The sequence below is a fragment of the Condylostylus longicornis genome, unplaced genomic scaffold, assembly GCF_029603195.1.
Source record: "Condylostylus longicornis isolate FDR11 unplaced genomic scaffold, ASM2960319v2 ptg000031l, whole genome shotgun sequence".
Lineage (NCBI taxonomy): Eukaryota > Metazoa > Arthropoda > Insecta > Diptera > Dolichopodidae > Condylostylus > Condylostylus longicornis.
The window spans coordinates 5,680,465-5,699,448 of record NW_026578000.1 but is presented as its reverse complement, the minus strand read 5'-3'; the positions used below and the strand labels follow the sequence as shown (position 1 = coordinate 5,699,448).

At 24.9% G+C, this 18,984-nt stretch overlaps 1 protein-coding gene across 1 annotated transcript in view; it reads left to right on the top strand.

Annotated features, from left to right (window-relative positions):
• The first annotated feature begins 4,948 nt into the window (after positions 1–4,948).
• LOC129608418 (uncharacterized membrane protein-like) overlaps positions 4,949–18,984 on the top strand; it is a 101,156-nt gene continuing 87,120 nt past the window's right edge. The window contains exon 1 of the mRNA XM_055519909.1: positions 4,949–5,224. The gene's annotated coding sequence lies outside the window, so the exon portion shown is untranslated. The remainder of the gene's footprint in view (positions 5,225–18,984) is intronic.

Here is an 18,984-nt window from a genome sequence, read left to right as displayed (position 1 = left end):
AATTTTTAATAAATTCTTAATCATCTGCTAAAATGATAAGATAGCCGGGGTCCTTTTCAATTATCTATGATGAAAAACGTTAAAAAATTTTTAATATTTTTGTATAAAAAGTACAAAAACGACCAAACTATGACGTCATCATTTCATTTTTCATGTACACGCATAATTTTGGTTTCTTTTACAAAGAAAAGAAAAAAGACTGTCGTCGTTGATTACAAAAGCAAAAAAAAAAAAAAAAACGATAAAACATAAAAAAAAATCGCGGAAAAATTTTGCATTTTCTTTTTCTAAATTTTTTTGAGATTGTCGCAATTTACAACTGAATTTGTCTGTATAAAACTTGTGTTCTTTTTTTTTTTTTTCTTTTCCTTTCGTATTCGCATTATCATAAAACCATACATGATATTTATGTGTACTTGTACAGACAACAGAAAATTTTTTTTTTCTTTTACAGTTAAAAAACAAAACAGAATACGGTTTTTCGTTTATTTTTTGTTGTTTTTGTTATAGTTTTTCTTGTCATTTTCTTATACAATAGATATTGTATTCAGTCAGTATGTCCTAAGCGGGCATGAGAAACGGTTTAAAAAAAAATAAAGATAATTGGCTATAAACGGAAAAATTTTATGTGTATTTGAGCATAAAAATAAAAAAGAAAGTGAAAAATCTTATTTGATTTTTTAATTTTAAATAAGTAGAGAAAATAAATTTAACTAAGTACATATAAAATGACAATAAAACCTTTGATGTGAAGAACCTTTGATTCCCTTTGCTCATATTGCCATCTAAAGAAATAATCAAAATTATTATATTTTATTAGAAAACTCTTCTCTTAATATCAGTGAAAAATATTCCAAAATTAATTCAAAATAAAAATTCACTATTCTGTATTAAACGTCGTCGCGCCACAAAAAAAAAATCCGATTTTTCGGTGATTACTATACACGGATAGTAAAATACGCTACGTTCAGATCGGGTATTCGAAATAATAAATTGAAAACGTTCGGGAATTTAAATTACAGAGTTGAAATTTAATAAAAAAGAAAAATTGTAATTGCAATCGTAAAAATTAAGAACACAAAAATTTTGAAAAAATTCAATTTTTATAAATGTATACGATGAATTGGTGAACTAATAACAATTTTAATTAATTAAAAATTAAATTACCTACGCAAATTGACAAACATTTTAAAAATTCGCGCACAGAAAAAAAAAATATTCAAATATTGTTCACAAATTTTAATTCTAATTTTTACACATAATATTAAATTTATCTGCATAAAATGAATAAATTTTAAACACCTACAGAATGTCAAAAAAAAATATTTACATAATTTGAATAAATTGGTAAATTTTGTTGGTGTTCATTAATGAAAAATATTATTGTTAACTTTAAAACTTTTTATTAAAATTTAACAATATTAATTTTCACAAGCATAATAATTGACTTCAAGATCTAATTCGAAAAAAAAAAAACGCAAAATCTACATAATTTATTAACATAATTCTTGCTTTTGTATTAGGTATACTTACTGTTATAAAACTGAAAGTGAGAGAAACACTGAGAAAAAAAAATATAAAACAAAAAATAATCAAAATTTATTCATTTTTTGAAATTCTAGTTTATTAATCAATTTTTTTTTTTGCTTTGATAATCAAAACAATTTTCTTGTTCTCGCTTATTTTTGTTAAACCTTGAGTAACAGGTACAACAAAAAATATAATAAATAAATAAAAATTCTGTTTAATTTTCTTAGTTATATAACAATAATATTGTACTACATGTTTTTGTAAAAAAAATCCATAAATATATATATATAGATCTACTATATATATATATATATATATATATATATATATATATATATGCAATTTAATAAATTTACACAAAAAAAAAATCAAAAAGTTAAAGAGTAGAGCAAAAAACTTTTAAAAAAAGAGAAAAAAAAAATAACGTGTACAAAAAGACCGGTTTATTGTTATTTTTCTGCTCTTTTACTCTTTTCGATTTCGTTTTTTCATACTTTTATTTTTCTGTGTTTTAATTCAATTTTACGTTATTTTATTACTGTTTCAAACACAAAAAATAACAGCACAAATATTGAACAAAAAAAAAAAATTTCCATAAAATATTAGAATATTGAAATACCGCCTATATCATAATTATTTTAATATAATATTATTAACCGTATAGGTACATATATCGTAAATTTATCACAATCTCAAATATAATGGTATTTAATATAAGTTTGAGGTGATTGTTGACTGGCGGCGGTATCAAAAAAATTACGTAAAAAAAAAACTACTCATTTTTATTCTCCTCAATATTTTTCATAATAATACAGTGAATTTATAATGTTAACGTAAAAATTATCAAAAAAAAAAAAATATAAACTTACCTACATAATGGTGATTAATATTTTGTTAAAACTTAAAAAATGCTTAAAAAAAATAAATAAATAATAAAAGAAAGAAAAAAAAATTCACAATTAACAAATCGATAAAAAAAAACAGAAACAGAAAAATAAAAAGAGAAAAAAAAAATTACTTTTCAAAATTTAAAAGAACAAATACAATACTGTTGTGAATATTTTACTAACATAACATTTAAACAACAAGAAAAAATAAAATACGAGTATTGTACACAACATTTACTTGCTAATATTCTTGTATGTTCAAGTACTTAGATCTATATTACATATTATATAGATATTGAAAATAATTTAAAAAAAAAATTAACAAGAAAAAAATATTGGGTTATGATTAAATTTTATATTGTAGTTATTTTTTTTTTTTTTCGTAAAAGATCAATCAATCAATCATTAATTTATTAAATTGATACTTTAACAGGTTTATGTATTTTTTATTTTTTTCTTGATTTAACACATAACCATATATACAAAGAAACTAAAATATTTTCCAAAAATATTTAGCAACCGAGAGCTCTTTAACAATTCCTTTCTATTTATAAAAACAATATTATTGACAATAGATACTATTATGACAGTAAATTTTTTATTCTCTTTTCTCTTCTCATAAATATTTTTTTATTACTTAAATTGTTAATTTTTTTGTTTTAATAACACAGAGCACAGACAGAGCTCAATTATATAGTATTAATATTAAAATATAGTAATTGTTGTATTGTATCATATACAATATTTTAAAAATATTATTGTGCAAATTACTTACATATAATATAGTATTGTGTTATGATAACAAAGTGTTATTGTTATTTTATTATTTATGAATGTATTATAACGAAATAACTCTTATATTATGTAGAATAAATTTTGTGTTTAATTATCATAAAATAAATGTGCATAAATATACTAAGTAAATAAAAATTTTTATGCATAACATACTTACATATTTTATGTGCATATTATTATGTTATGATTGTTATAAATTGCAAAAACTGTCACAAAAAAAAATACTTGCATATTGTCAGAAATTATTTATGAAAATCAAAAACAATATTGTCTATGATCCAAAAAGAGAACAAGGTGTTTAGAAAATGAAATTTTTAAAAATTTTAAATAAAATTTAAAATATTAATTACAACTAAATAATATTAAATAAAATTCGAATATAATTACTTAATTAATATTGTAAAATCATGTTTTCTTAAAATTTTTAATAATTTGTTGTACCATAGACGTGTCTACATTGTGTATATTGTTGTGTACCAACTAAATTTTAAATTACAACAAAAATTTGAATATTTTCATTATAATAACAAAATAAAATTTAAATGTGCTCATAAATGTCAACAATATTTTTATGTATACTGCATTATTACCTATTTACAAAAAAAAAAAATCTTGTTAAAATTGACAAATAAAAAATCTAATTTAAATTTTTAAAATCGTAAAATTTACTTAGACACACATTATGTGTTTTTGTACATGTATAACTTCTAAGTAAGGGAATAGTAAATTAAATAATATTATTTTGTATTGATTATTAAAAAGAGAGGAAATTACTTAATATTTCGCTATACAAAATAACTTTTGTTTATTACCGTAAATTGTTACTACTTATCCTTGTTATACTTAAAAAAATTCTTCTTAATTGGCTATAGTTGTATATAGAATATTTTAAATTCAAATTTACGATACAGTTTTGAAAAATTTTAAAAGTATATACATATACATTAATCTATTAGTTTATTTATAATTCACAATTAAATAAATTGAATACTTTAATTACTGACATGAGTTCAATTATGTTAACTTTAATTAGTTATCCAAAATTATAAAAAAAATTCATATATAGACGTAATAAATCATATCGTAAAAAAATAAAATCGCGCGCGTAAATTATTCATCTCGTACGGTAATATTTCGAACTGAACAATTACGATAAAACTTATATTTTTTTATTCTATTATTAAAACTCGTATATGTGTTAATAATATTTTTTCTAACTTTAAGTATAATATTTTGAGAAAAAATATTAAAAATTCTAAAAATTTAATAATGAAATTAAATTTAATAATTTCGTAAATTTAAAGAAAAAATCTATTATAACATTTTATGTGTTTAACATTAAAAAAAAGAAATAGTAAAACATAATAAATTAATTAATTATAATTACACTTAAGTAATTAAATAATTATTGTTGTAATTGATCTTAATAATAATATCAAAATAATAATCATAATTAAATTAACATACTTATATATATATATACGATAATGTGTGTACATTTTAATTTATTACCATTTTGAATTTGAAATAGTTTTTTTTTTGAGATCATTCAACCTCATAGAAGAGCTTTCCCAACAACAAAATACAAGGTTAATTTAATATTGAATTAAAAAATTAATTAGAAAGATTGTTAATGACTAAATGAAAATAATAATATTAATTAATTATCAATATAAATGAGATTTTATATTAGATTTCTTTTATAAAATCATTTGGTATATAGAGAAAAAAAAATTAACAAAGTTTATCAACCAATTTAATCAACTCTTTTTGTTTTTTTGCTTGTACTGCTCGTTGTCATATAAAATTATTAAATACGAGATTAAATCTGTAAAACAAGAAAAAAAAATTGATTGAAATGTTTGAAATTTCAACAAAAATTTCAAAAAAAAAAATTAATTGGAGCTCAAAGTAATTAAAAGTTACTATTTATGTGAAGTTGTTGGAAAAAAAAAATTTGTGGAAAAATACCGCCTGAAAAAATGGAATAATGTGAAAATATTTTTAAATTTGTATGTATACAATTATTTTGTATATATACATTTACATCGATGCATATTAGTGTCATAAAGGTGTCAAGAAAAATGCGTTTGAATGATTAAAGTTCATTAATTGAAAACTACACAAGTTTGTATAGAAAAAAATAAAAATTATTTGGTAGCAAATTTAATTTAAGCTTTGTAGTAGCCATTAATTTTTTTTGATTATTAGTACGTACATACGAGTATTATAAGATCTTATTTAACAGTTACTTAATTCGTACCAGCTCATATTATTGATATTTATGTATTATGAGCTCGTATATTTTTTAATACTTATAAATACTTTGTAGGATTAAACTTGTAAAACTATTCATAAGTTAATTTTTATGGATTTTAATTGTATATATATATATATATATATACTGAATTAACCCTTATCGAACGATAATATTCCGTTCACGATAATATTCCGTTCTTTTCGTCCTCCAAGCAACTTAGCATTTGAATATACTAAGCAGTCGTTATGTTTTCCTGTACCATCAGGTTGCAAGCAGTATAGCTTTACGCACGATCTCTCCTCATTATCTGATTATGATGATCTTGATGGTAATGATAAATTTTGAAAAAAATCGTATGCGCATTGTCATTTCAGTTTATCATTAACTTGTGTCACCTCACACATGTCATATGATCACTGCGGACAACTACTGTTATTAAAAATTAGGAATGCCTACACATTTTTAAAATTATTAGTTTCCAAAGTGTTATACATGGCATACAATTAAATCACAGATTTTAACTATCTAAACATATGTATAGTCAGACTCCTTAAAAGAGTTAAACAATACAATGAAAATGAAATTTTCGAGAAATTGCGATAGCTTACTGCTATAATTAAAGGCTTTTGAATAGTATATAACAACTTCGTGTTTAATAATGTAAAAATTCAGTTTACAAATAATTATAAAAGCATAGAACATAATAAAAATTTATTAAATTTCACTGATTCTATTTTTGGTCTATGTTCACAATGTGAAAAATGTTTCCTTTTCCATTTGCTCTTTTTTCATTGTTGTGTACAAATGTACTTGCGATTTGTGTACACAGATCTAAACATAAATTATAAAATGACGTACTAAATTTTTGTTGTTTTTTAAAAAAAATAGATTAACACACGGGAAATATAATTTTTTTTTTTGCCTTACATTTTTTGCAAAGATTTATAATTTCTAGAATGAAGCGCAGAAACCAACAAAAAAACACACAAACATTTTTTATCATTAATGAATTAGAAAAAAAAAAATATTGTAGTTCCTGCGAAGAAGAACGAGAATATATTTTCCAATTTAATATTTTCAGCTTTAGATCAGTGGCGGAAATATAATTTCCTATTATATTGATTAAGAAATTTCTACGAGAAAATTTTTTAGTTTATAAATTCCTGTTCCACAAATGTGTTACAAACAAAATTCCTAGCAAGTTCCATTCAAAAATTTCTGATTCAGCGTAAATAAATATCATGAATCATGCTAAAAAAACTTTAGAAATATGTCAACAACCGAACTAGCCACAGAACCAAAACAGGTCTACCAAATTTATAGGAATATTAAAGAAATTACATAAAAAAATTATCAATGTGTCTATAGTGATAGTACCCTGTTGTATTAGATGCTAAACTAAATTGATTTTGATTACAAATTTATAATAAACAATTTTCTTACATAAAATTTTAAATTTTAAAAAATTTATTGGGTACATGCAAACAACATATTCTTCACCTTATATGTTGACCTTATGTATCTTTAAATTTCATTTATTACGTCATATCTTTTAAAGAAAAACCTAATCTTATTTATAGCGTATGATTGTGTGTATATATTCCATATTTATTGTAATGTACTTGTAGTATTTATAATACATCATATGTACTTTTTATGTACATATATTGTACGATGTGCGTTTATAATCCTTTTGGGAAAAAATAAATTCTTCTCTTTTTTTTTTCTTAAATTGAAATTTTAATTCATTTTGTCTTCTTTCTTTTTCTTTCGGGTTTTTGTGAGCTTGAAGCGAAAAATTACAATTATCATTGACCTAAGGGACAGCAGCTGTTCTTATTTTGTAAGGGTATGTAATAGTGCTACTCTACTACATGCATACACACATATTATGTTTAAAACTTATAGAAAATGAAAAATACAAAAATTTAAAATTTAATTTTAAGAGCACACTGCGAATCTTGAAAAAATATTAGATTTTCCTCTAATTCTTAATAAAGTTGTTGAGAAATTTCATGTATGTTTGATTCATAACATTTTTGTACTTATATACAAAAAATTTAAGTATGTAAATAGAGAAATGAGTACACTTATAAGAATAATCACAATAGAAATTAAACTACGAGTACTATGTTTGCAAATGCTTCTCTTAGTTATAGCAATATTAGAGCAATAGAGATGATTTTTTCCAAGAATTCATGCATGTAAGGCATGTTAAATTTAATGCCACCACATATGGTTTTTAAATGAATTCAAATTTGAAGATCTACAGAAGAAAAATAAAATTTTCTTTTTATTTAAGTAAATTGATTCAGTTTTTTCCCATTCCCACATTGCCTTGTATAGTACAGAATTGCGATTTTCATCTTCAAATATGTATACAAATATTGAGAATTTTTTTTATACCTGCTGAGTATGTAGAAATTAATTACATTGAAATAATTATTTATTCACAGATTAATTGAATAATTTTGAATTTATAGTTTAAAATGATATTATCTTGGTATATTTTTGATTTTATGACAATTTTAACCTTTATAATTTTAAAGTTCATTCTAAAGTTTTATATTATTTGCGTGATATTCATATGTACAATTTCATTCATGTGAAATATGAGGAATTAAATGAATTCAAGACTTTCCGATGTTTCCACAAAATTTTTACAAATCTACAAATACATATGGTGCAATAAGAAAAGCTGTGTGTAATTTGAAAAAAGTTATAAAGATTAAATATTAAGTTGGGTCAAATTTATTTTTTTGTAAAATAGCACTTTTCCTTTCAACAAGTTAAAAAATCGCTTTTAAAAACATTTTACTACACAATTAAAATTTGTAATTTCATTCAGGTACGAAATATTTAAAAAAAATTGCATACACTTAGGCTGAAAATTAAAATTTTACAAATTTCGTGTGGTGATAATTTCAGAGGGGCCGGAAGTGGAACAAAAATTCTTCTAATGAAATGAACTATATATTGGTATCATAAATTTCCAAAAATTTACACTAATAAAAGCTGTAATCTAAAAAAAACGGTATCAAAAATTTGGAAAAACTCAATAATAATTCCGCGGTAGAAGAAACCTGCCACCACCTTTCTGTGCTTGCAAAATTTGAAAAGTGTTTATATTCTTTGAAATTTGTTTTTTTTTCTTTCTTCACTCCTAGGAGGAGTATAGGGCTAGTGCATGATATCTATCATGCCCTAGTTTCTATAGTTATAGAGAGTTAGCTAGGTGGGTGACTAGTCTACCGTAGTTTTTATTTATATTAAATATTTCAGTTTATTAATATTTACTGTTTATTTTTCTTAGTCTTTAGTATCGAATTTTATGAATATTTGAAAATTACTTGTATAATATTTTTATTAGTATTGTATATTAAGTTATAATAATATTGAATATAATTTTTATAGTGACCTGACCGGGGTTTGAACCCGAAATCCTTCGGTTAAAGGGCCCGTGCCCCGAAATGGTCAGGTTATTCTTTGAAATAAGGTTTAAAAAAATGGCATCTTTAGGTCTTTCATATGGTTTTAACTTTTGGAGGGTGGAATATAGGGCTGAATTTCAAATGAAATTTCAGCTTTTTATTTTCAAGGATGTAAAAGTTTTGTAAATAGGCACACGGACAGACGGACGGACAGACGGACGGTTAGATGGATGGACGGAGGGACGAACGAACTAACAGACGGACAAAGTGAAATTAATAAGAACTTTGTAATAAAAAATATTTTTGCAATTTCGTTATTCGAACGTTTTTTTTTTGAAATTTTTAAAATATCCTTGTTATTAATAGCAAACACCTTTTAGAGATTCTAAACACTTTAGAGTGCTGACATTGTTGTGATACGAGTACATACTTAATTACAAAGATACACAATTTTCATACAAGCAAATTTCTATTGACTAAATCGCTAATCTCTGCTTTCTTGTTAAGAAATTTAAAATTTTTTAACTTTTCCAATAATTTCTATTACAATAAGAAGGTGAATTTTATAAAATAATTTTTTGTCGCAACTTATTTTTTATACGTCTATCCTCTGAGATGTAGATATTACAATATCTATATCTTGTATAATATCACGAAATGGAAGTAGATACATGCACATTATATAATAAGGCATGTTGAAAAATTTGTTTGAAAAGTTTTCCTTGTCTCCTTTTGCCTAATTTTTAAGACATTAACTTTATTAACTTTAATTTTATATTTATAATGACTTTTTTTTCTGTTTTTACAGCGGAAAAATTTCAAATTAAATTACTTTATCTAAATATTTAAATAATATTTTATTTACGTACGTATATATGTATGCGTTTATTTGTTCAAGGTGTTGTGAACGGAGTTACATTTGAATTATTGTATTTAGAAAAGAAAAATCTCAATCTCAGTTTTGAAGATTGCAGTGCTAATGTTAAAAACTACAATTGTTTATAAATTTTATTGGAAGAAACGAAACTGCAAATGTTCCCACATTCCAGCTCCAGTTGACTAAGGTGCCTCCTAACCCTATATTGTCCAAAAAAATACCCCGCTGTAAATTCTCACCTGATTCTTGCCCATTCCTATAATTTTCTTAAATCGCTTCTAGTTATAATCTTCCACTGCAGCCTCTTCTCTAATTTCTTTCTTAGGTCACAACGAGCAATATCTGGTCCGATTCCGCCGAAGGGTTCAGTCTCAAGGAGAAGTGTCTTTACCCTCCTCCTCGTCAGCACATCGACTGTCTCTTTTCCTTTCACGCCCATATGGCTCGGCACCCAGTACAAACAGACATGGTTGCGCCTGCCCAATTCATTAAGCTTCTCAAGACAGCTCCACACTGCCGCAGAAGAAGCCGAAAACGAGTTTAGCGCACCAATGGCAGCCGGTTATCCGAGATAATCATTATCTCTTGTCCCCGATATCCCCTTTCCAGGTTGAACCACACGCTTAATTAAATGGCGTATACGCTCGGAAATTTTCTAATAGGTTCGGAGAATTTTGTTCTTGGCCTTTACTCGACTTCAAAAAATACAATGGTTTTGACTTTATCCTGGAGCATTTTCACATTTCATCTAACATTTTGCAATTTTATTCATTTCAATTCCATATACAAGAATGAAACTAAAATTGTTATATTTAATTTAATAAATTTTGAAAACTTCATAAATTAAGTAAAGCGAATGGATGTACGCACAATGCCTCTGTATCTTGTACAACGTTACACCAATAAACTTTTGTATATATATCTTACTTACAATATTAATAGTAAAATTTTATGTAAATTATAATCAGTAAATAATTTCAAAATGTGTAAAAAGAGAAAGAAAACTTTTTTTATTATAAAGTCAAAGTAAAAATCACAAAAAAAAAAGTAAGGGAAAAAATGAGGAGAAAACAAATAAATAGTAAAAAAAGAAGGAAATAAAACATTAAAAAATTCATCCTTGAGCACTCCCACCCATTTTCCAAAAACAAAAAATAAAAATTAAAAGTATAAAATGCTTAATAAATTTTCTCCTTTTTTTAGGTTTTTTATGATTTCATGTCAACGTTTAAAGAGAACACAACATTTTTAGGTTTCAAACATGTGGTAATTCTCTCACTATAGTTTTTCTGTTTTAATGTCAAAAAGTAAGAAAAACCGAAAATATTGTAAAAGTTTGGAAAGGGAAGAAAAAATTTTTCATTCTTCCTTAACATCATAGAAACCTCAATTTATAACTTTCATAAGATGTTAACCTACAAAAATAAAAAATCTAATCCTTATTTTTTTTCTCTAGTTAAGAGAAGATACTAGTTAGATTCTAGTTAAGAGAATTTTAAAAGTACCGACTGAAAATTTATGAATTTAATATAAAAATTGAAAAAAATAATTAAAAAGTTTCAGTCAAGAAAAAGTGTTAGTCAACGGGAAAATCTATATTTTTGAGGTTTAGGGCAGCTATACGATCCCATTGTTCAAATTGATCCAATTGTAATAACAGCCATTCGTGACACAAAAAAAAAGACAATTTCTTACTTATGGACGGACGGGCGGGCAGCCGGGTATTTTATAATTAATGTCGAATTCACACTAAATGTAGATCGTTTCTATCTCGTTATTGCTATTTCGTCTTATTTCATCTAATTTCTATTGAAAATTTTCATATTTACTTTGCATGATAATGCTGACATTTCAAAAAGTAAATCAGTTTGCTTTTGTTATATTTGAGAGTATAAGAATCGATCGAATAGTAGAATCGAATAGTGGAATCCGATTATATTGGTCAAACTTGTGATTTATTAACACTAGCAGAATCGCAGCGTATGTCAAATTTGAAATATTTGAATGCAATGACAACGAATCATTGTGTTCACACCAACTATTCACACTTCAAAATTAGATTCTATTCAATTTTTGATCAGATTTTTTCATTCTAATAGGATTAGGTACATTAATACAATTTAAAACATCTGTACAATATACAATATTATAATATATAACAACTAAGACGTGTCCGAAAATAATATTGATGGACTAAAATGCGTAAGATTTTCTGTTTAATAGATAATGTCAAAAGAGATATTCGATTCAATTTTGGTGCGTAAATAAAAAAAAAATTCTTGACTTTTTTAAAAGAAAAATGTTTACAGTCGATTAATCAAAAATATTGAAAACTTCTATTTTAGTTTTTTTTTTATTAGCTAGAAATATATTTTTATTTTCTCTGTTAGTGGTTTTCTTCAAGTTTTGTTTTAAAAGTTGAGGAAATAAAAAAGCTGTTTTGTTCATCATCTCACTAATAAGAAGATTTTTTTGGTAATAAACCATTCAAATTGCTTTCTTATTAAATTCCCAATTTAAATTATTTTCATTAAATTTGTTTTTTAAACAGAGTTGAAGGCGCGCATTAACACGCATGTTGAATATCTTTCTGTTAAACAGAAAAATCTGTTAAATATTTTCTATAATTTCAATAAATTCAAATGTTGACTAATTTTTATTGAATATAAGTAAAAACAGAAATATAAACATTTTTGGACGGAAAGATTCCATATTGAAATTGTGGCTTAAAATCTATGACTCAGCCATTTTTAGAAAACGGGAAACTAGAATCTAAATTTCCTGTTAAATTTCCAAAAATAAACAAGTTTTGCTTTCGGTTTTATTTTAACTTTAAAAAATATGATTTTTTAATTAACACAAAAATATTTTTAAGAGTCAATCTAAAAATGACAAATTATTTTTTTGGTATAATAAATAAGGAATGCTGATTTAATTAGCATTAATTGTGATTCTACTAATTCTGTAAAATTGTATACAATTTTGACATTAAAACTTCTTTTATAATAGTGGAGCATATAATTTTAAAATGCACACCTCATTTCTCTTATTTTAATTACTTGATTAAAGAATATGTGATTTTCACATTTCTTTCTTCAAAAATACTCTTTTGAGAATTTTTGGAGAAAGAAATGTGAGCCACTCGTTTTACACCGAATATATTTTGCCGAACGCATTTCTGTTTCATATTTCTCTTTCTCTCATTCTTAAGCCTAAATGTTTCTTTGTATGACCTACTCTATGCTCTATTTTAGACTTTATTGTTAGTACGTTATGTAAGTTACTTCAAGTTCTTTCATCATGCACCCATGAAATTTTATATGTTAGTTTATTTCGGCGTCATCACGGATTGATCAGTTTTAGTACAAGGAGAGCATATAAGGAGAAAATCACTCAATTTTCCTGAAATTGAATATTTAAATTCAGAAATGGTAAAGCAATTAAGCTATATATTTTTTAAAAAGGTCTGAGTTCGGAAAAAGAACTGGAGGCCGATTTAACATTTTTTGCCATATCTACGGAACGGGTTGATAAAAATTCTTGAAATTTGATATTTAAAGCTCTGGTTGTTACTCTGGTTATTTAAAGCTCTGGTTGTTATTTAAACTAACTGGCATACTTTTCAAGAAATTCGAATGGAATAAAACGAAACCCTATTAAGAGTCAAATTTACATCTTTCGATAAAAATGTTAATTTTCGGTTACGCATTTTCGGTTACGCAGTCGTTTATTGCTAACCATATCAGATTTTTTCTTAAGATTGATTTCAATTCAATTGCAGTTGATTTCTTTTACATTCAACTGCTTTGATTCAATTTGAAATTCTCCTTTTAGGAACGTGTCTTAAAACTGTTCAGGTTCGGTCTAATATTTTAACGAATATTTCAGGCATTTTTAAAGAAATTTGGCTTTCATATTGGTTGTACATGAAAAAGAACCAAGAATCTAAAAATAAATTCATGTTTTGATTAGCTCTGATAATGTTTCCGTGTTTTTCATGATAGTGTAATAAAAGATAAAAAAAAGATTTTTGAATAAAAATTAAAGACGTCATTCACCATTGTTTTTATCGCTTTTTATTAAGCCAGACAAATTTTTATTAAAAAGTTAAACATTTTTATGTTTTGTGATTTTTGTGTTTGTTTTTTTTGGTTTTATTAAATGCGGAATTTTCGAATTCACAAATAATATTTTAATTATAATTTTTTTTTTTTTTTGATATTCTTACCTTCGAATAATGTTTATCTGCGTTGAGCACAATAATAAGTATGCAGCCATAGATAAAATATTTAAAATTATCCAATTTCCTTTGGATTAACAAAAGTAAAAACAAAAATCCAAATGAATTTTATTGCGTAAATAAATCTTGTGTTTACAATTTTTAAAAACAAAAACAGTTTCTTTTATTATAAATTTTTAATTTATAATTCGTTTTTAGATAATTTGCGGTTTAATATTGTATAAGAATATTAGAGTCTTTAAGATAAAATTGTTATAATCTCTGTTATAAACTGAATTGTGGATTAAAATTTATCGCGATTAATGATAACACGAGCGTGAATACTGTAAACGAGAATGTAAAGTTCAACTACATTATTGTTTTTATTTGTTTTAATACGAAAAATTATACTTAATTATCATTTTGTTGCATTTATTTTAGTAAATAATTTTGTTTGCAATCGAACCGCATTCATTTGAACTTTTTGTCTTACCAGTTTCTTTCTTCTAATTTCGCTGTTATTTTTGGTTTACAGCTTCCATTTAATTCGCACAATTTTTATTTATATTTACATTTAAATATATTTGGTTTATCACACTTTTAACTACAAACAATAATGACTAGCTATCCCAAAAAAAATTAATTTGAAAATCAACAACATATAGTAAGATAGTGAAAATCATCAATTTTATTGCAGTAAACTATTGAAAAAATTTAATTTTTTTTTTTTTTTTTTGTTGACCACACAGAATAAAATTCTGATTACTTTACCACAAAATCATTCTATAGCTATACATAATGTATAATATATAATTTTCAATTTGTTTTTCTTTTTCTAATTTGAATGAAACCACAAAAAAATTTTCCATCACAAATTAATTATTAAGTTTACTCTTTCATACATACATATACGCACGCATTCATACATAATTTTGTAAACAAATGGTGTTGTTCCGATTAAATAATTTCCATCGACATTATAAAATATACACACAGCCCCGGATTTATCATACATGCAAAGTATGCATTTGCAATGGGCGATAAAAAATAGGGGCGCCATTCAAAACTTAAAAAACCCCTAAATTTAAAAAAAAAAATTTTCACCCAAAAAAAAGGATTCCAAGTTTTTTTTATACATCAATTTATAGCAAAATTAACTTAATAAAATCTACCTACATGCAAACATAATATTTTGTTCCTACACATATTTTCTATTTGCACCATATAACAAAAAATGTTCATAGAATTAAAATTACTCATACATTTCTTTACTCTACACTACTCTTTCATTCTTATTTTTTATGTACTGTATATGCCTATAAACACAGAATATTATTTCACACAGCTGTATACATTCAAACGTTCATATATATAAGTGAAATCGTCTCATATAATATACATACATATATAGAAGCAATGTACGCAACAAATAAAAATATTCAAAAATACACATGTACACATAATTTATATTGTCTAATATGAATAAGATCAACACTCATGCGTACACATATAATTATCTCATAAAGCAAAATTTTTATTTTGCTGAGATTGCTCCCTATCAACACTCGCTCGTACACATATAATTATATCACAAAGCAATGTTTTTATTATGCTTAGTGGCTACACTCGTTCGTACACATTATATTTAAATTGTTTCATACATGCAAAATTTTATTTTTGCTTAGTTGGCGCCCACTCACCAAACAAACAAACACATTATTATAATGTATTACTTTTCTGTATACTATTGCATTAGTAAACAACAAGAACAAAACAAAAAAAACACAAATTAAGAATGAGAATAGAAAGAAATTAGAAAAAGAGAATGAGAGCAATATTCTTAAATGATGGAAAGCATAGCTTGATATTGAGATTGTGTATACCAATATTTTGTTTTTGTTTAACAACAAAAAATTTTGAATGAATTTTAAAATTACATGATCGTTATGAATTTCTACTACTATGTTCTGCTTTCGTTTTTGAAAAAACTGTTATCAATCACAGAATTAAATTTTAATTGATAAAATCTACTACTTATATTGAATTGAAAAAATGTTGTTTAATAATCAAGTGAATGTTAAGAATTTTTATGCTGAATTGATGTAGTGTAAGTCATCCAAAAAATAAGAGTAAAATGAAATGGCGCATAATTTGCTTCACACATTTATCTCCAAAATTAAAACAGTTAAGCAAAACGACATTCTGAAATTTCAAAACCACGAGCCTATAAATACCAGTAAATGCATTTATTTTAATAAAATCTAAAAAATATAATGAATTTGTGACTTAGTTTTTAAGTCACAAATTTTAGAACGAAACTTTGATTTTCCTTAAATTTTTGAATGCAAGTCGAAACTTTTTTTATACGCTGCTTCATTTCTCAGGCGATTTGTGAAATAAAAAGCCAAATTTTACGAATAAAAATAAAAATAATTATAAAAATAAAAATAAAATTACGAATAAAAATAAAAATAATTTTTTACTTTTTTTCATATTCAAATAAGCTGTGAAAAAGTTCATTTGATATAATTTTCATAGAACCTTTTACAATAAGTTTCACTTACGTCAAAAAGTAAATTTTTTGGTTGTTAAAATCAAAAAATCAAGTTTAAGTGATTGATATAAATCTGATCATAACTTCATAAAAAAACGTACAGTTAAATAAATTACCTTGTTTTTGAATTTATAAAACAAAAAATTGAAAGTTTAGTTCCAGACTTTAATTCTATAATTCAGCACAATAAGGTTACAAGAAACTGCTTTATGATGCACAATGTGCAATGCCTATTAAATTTTGCTCACAGTAATAAAATAGGTGAAAAGGTTGAAGGGGGGGGGGGGCGCACTTTTTAGGAACAGCTTAGGGCGACGAATACATCAGAACCGCGCCTGTATACACATACATTTTTTTATAACATTTCATACCTATACATACAACAGCAATGTAATGTAGGTATAATCGTTTTGTGAACGTACAATTTCTAAATCTGTATAACAGCGCGTGTCTTGTCTTATGTACGATAGGATTATATTATATTACATATGCTTGTGAAAATTGTCCAGCAAAAGTTATAAACTTGATCGAGACCGCACCAATGATTTACCGCATGAGAATGAACATATTGCATAGGCGCACCGATTCCAATCTAAATGTGCAGTGAAAAGTATGCATCTGTTTCGAATTTCAACTTTTTAGCTCTGCGTTCTCATAAGCGTTTAATTAATAGACAGACGTTCATGCGGATGAACGTATATCTTTAAATTAGTAGGATTTGATAATAATTTTCACTTGGATTGAAGGTAGATTGCATTTTAGAAATCTTTAGAATAATAATTACTTCATGCTGGTGTTTTAACACAGTTTTAGTCATAGTCAGGGAAGAAGTGTCAGATGGGTTTCTAAGTACTAGGTGAAAAAGGAGATCCATCGGTAACTATCGATTTCGCCAACAAAGAAAACTTGGCGAAAAACTCGGCGAATCCAAAAAAACCTGTCGAACTACAGAAGCCCTTATAAATGTTAGCAATATTGTCAAGGAGGCGTCCGACAATTACCATAGCAATGGTGGTTTTAAATTCGACTCGCTGAAGTCTGCTCACTGAATAATCGTTTTAACAACATTAATGTGCACCTTTTCAAACATGTTATCTCTTATATTCAAAATTTTTTAATAAATTGAGTTTAACTGAATTTACACAGAACAGCCCATATATAAATATTAATAAAAAATTTAGATGCGTAATATTTTTCACATTTAACTTGTGTTTTATTTCATATCCTGTTATCTTATATTATTATACACATATAATTTAGTGAGTACTAAATAAAATTTATGGAATAATTTAAAAATCATAAAAATTTTCATATAAATTAAGAAACAAAAAGAAAAAAAAAAAAAATATTGAAATTAGTTTTCGGTAAGGAGAGTGGAGGGAGAAGGAAGTAAAAAAATCTGCTTACATTACCCATACTCACACATTGTACCGAATATTGAAGAATTAATTATACACGAAATGAAATCTCCTATTAGTATGAGAGATCATATACTCATCCAAACATACATAACAATATTTAAGAAAATTAAGATAAGAAAAAAAAATTTTTTTCTAAATTTAATTGAGAATATTGACATGAACGAAGAAAAAAATTGTGTTTATTATTAAAAAAATATTTTGCAAAAAACTGAGCGAACTACAAAAACCCAATATTTTTCTTTTATTTTTTGTAAACATTTAAAGTTTTAAAATTCCTAAAAAACAGATTAATGAAATGGCTACATCCCAAAATAAAGATCATACAGAACTTGATCGCAATAGCATCGGATTTTGTCGATAATTTTCAAAAATTTACATCGAGTATTGTTTGGTCAAAATCACTCTCGCTCTTACACTCTGTCTTTTCTCTCGTTTCTGTCATTTACTTTAGTCGGGCCCGGGCGAGAAATCCATGTGGTCCAAAAATTTCAATATTTTGCTGAAACACATCAACATTACTTATTCCAATTCCGATGTAACATCACAATATTATGACTTCGTTTTCATTCTGGCTCTTACCTTAAAGTCTCAGTAAATTATATTATATAATTATTATAATTAATAGATAAGTGGAAAAAGCTATAATAACGTACTCAGTATATTTGCCATTACAGTAATAGAAAAATAATTTTAGTGGTCTTCTTTGCCTTTATACAAAACGCAATATTAATTTAGTTTTATGCATATACATAAAAATTTTTAATAGTTTGAGCCGACATATAATACGTTTTTGTAATTTTGTGGGTAATAAAATGTTATGGGCATAAGTAAAAGTTTTTGTCCTTTTACTCTTTTTAATTATTAAAATAGGTACCTTAATAATTAATGTCCATTAATTTCTATATCTTCTTATTTATCTTTATTGTTTCGTTTTACAATTTATTATCGAAATTAAAATGATATTTTTAATATTTTTTTCACCATAATTAATTAAAATATTACGTAAGCAT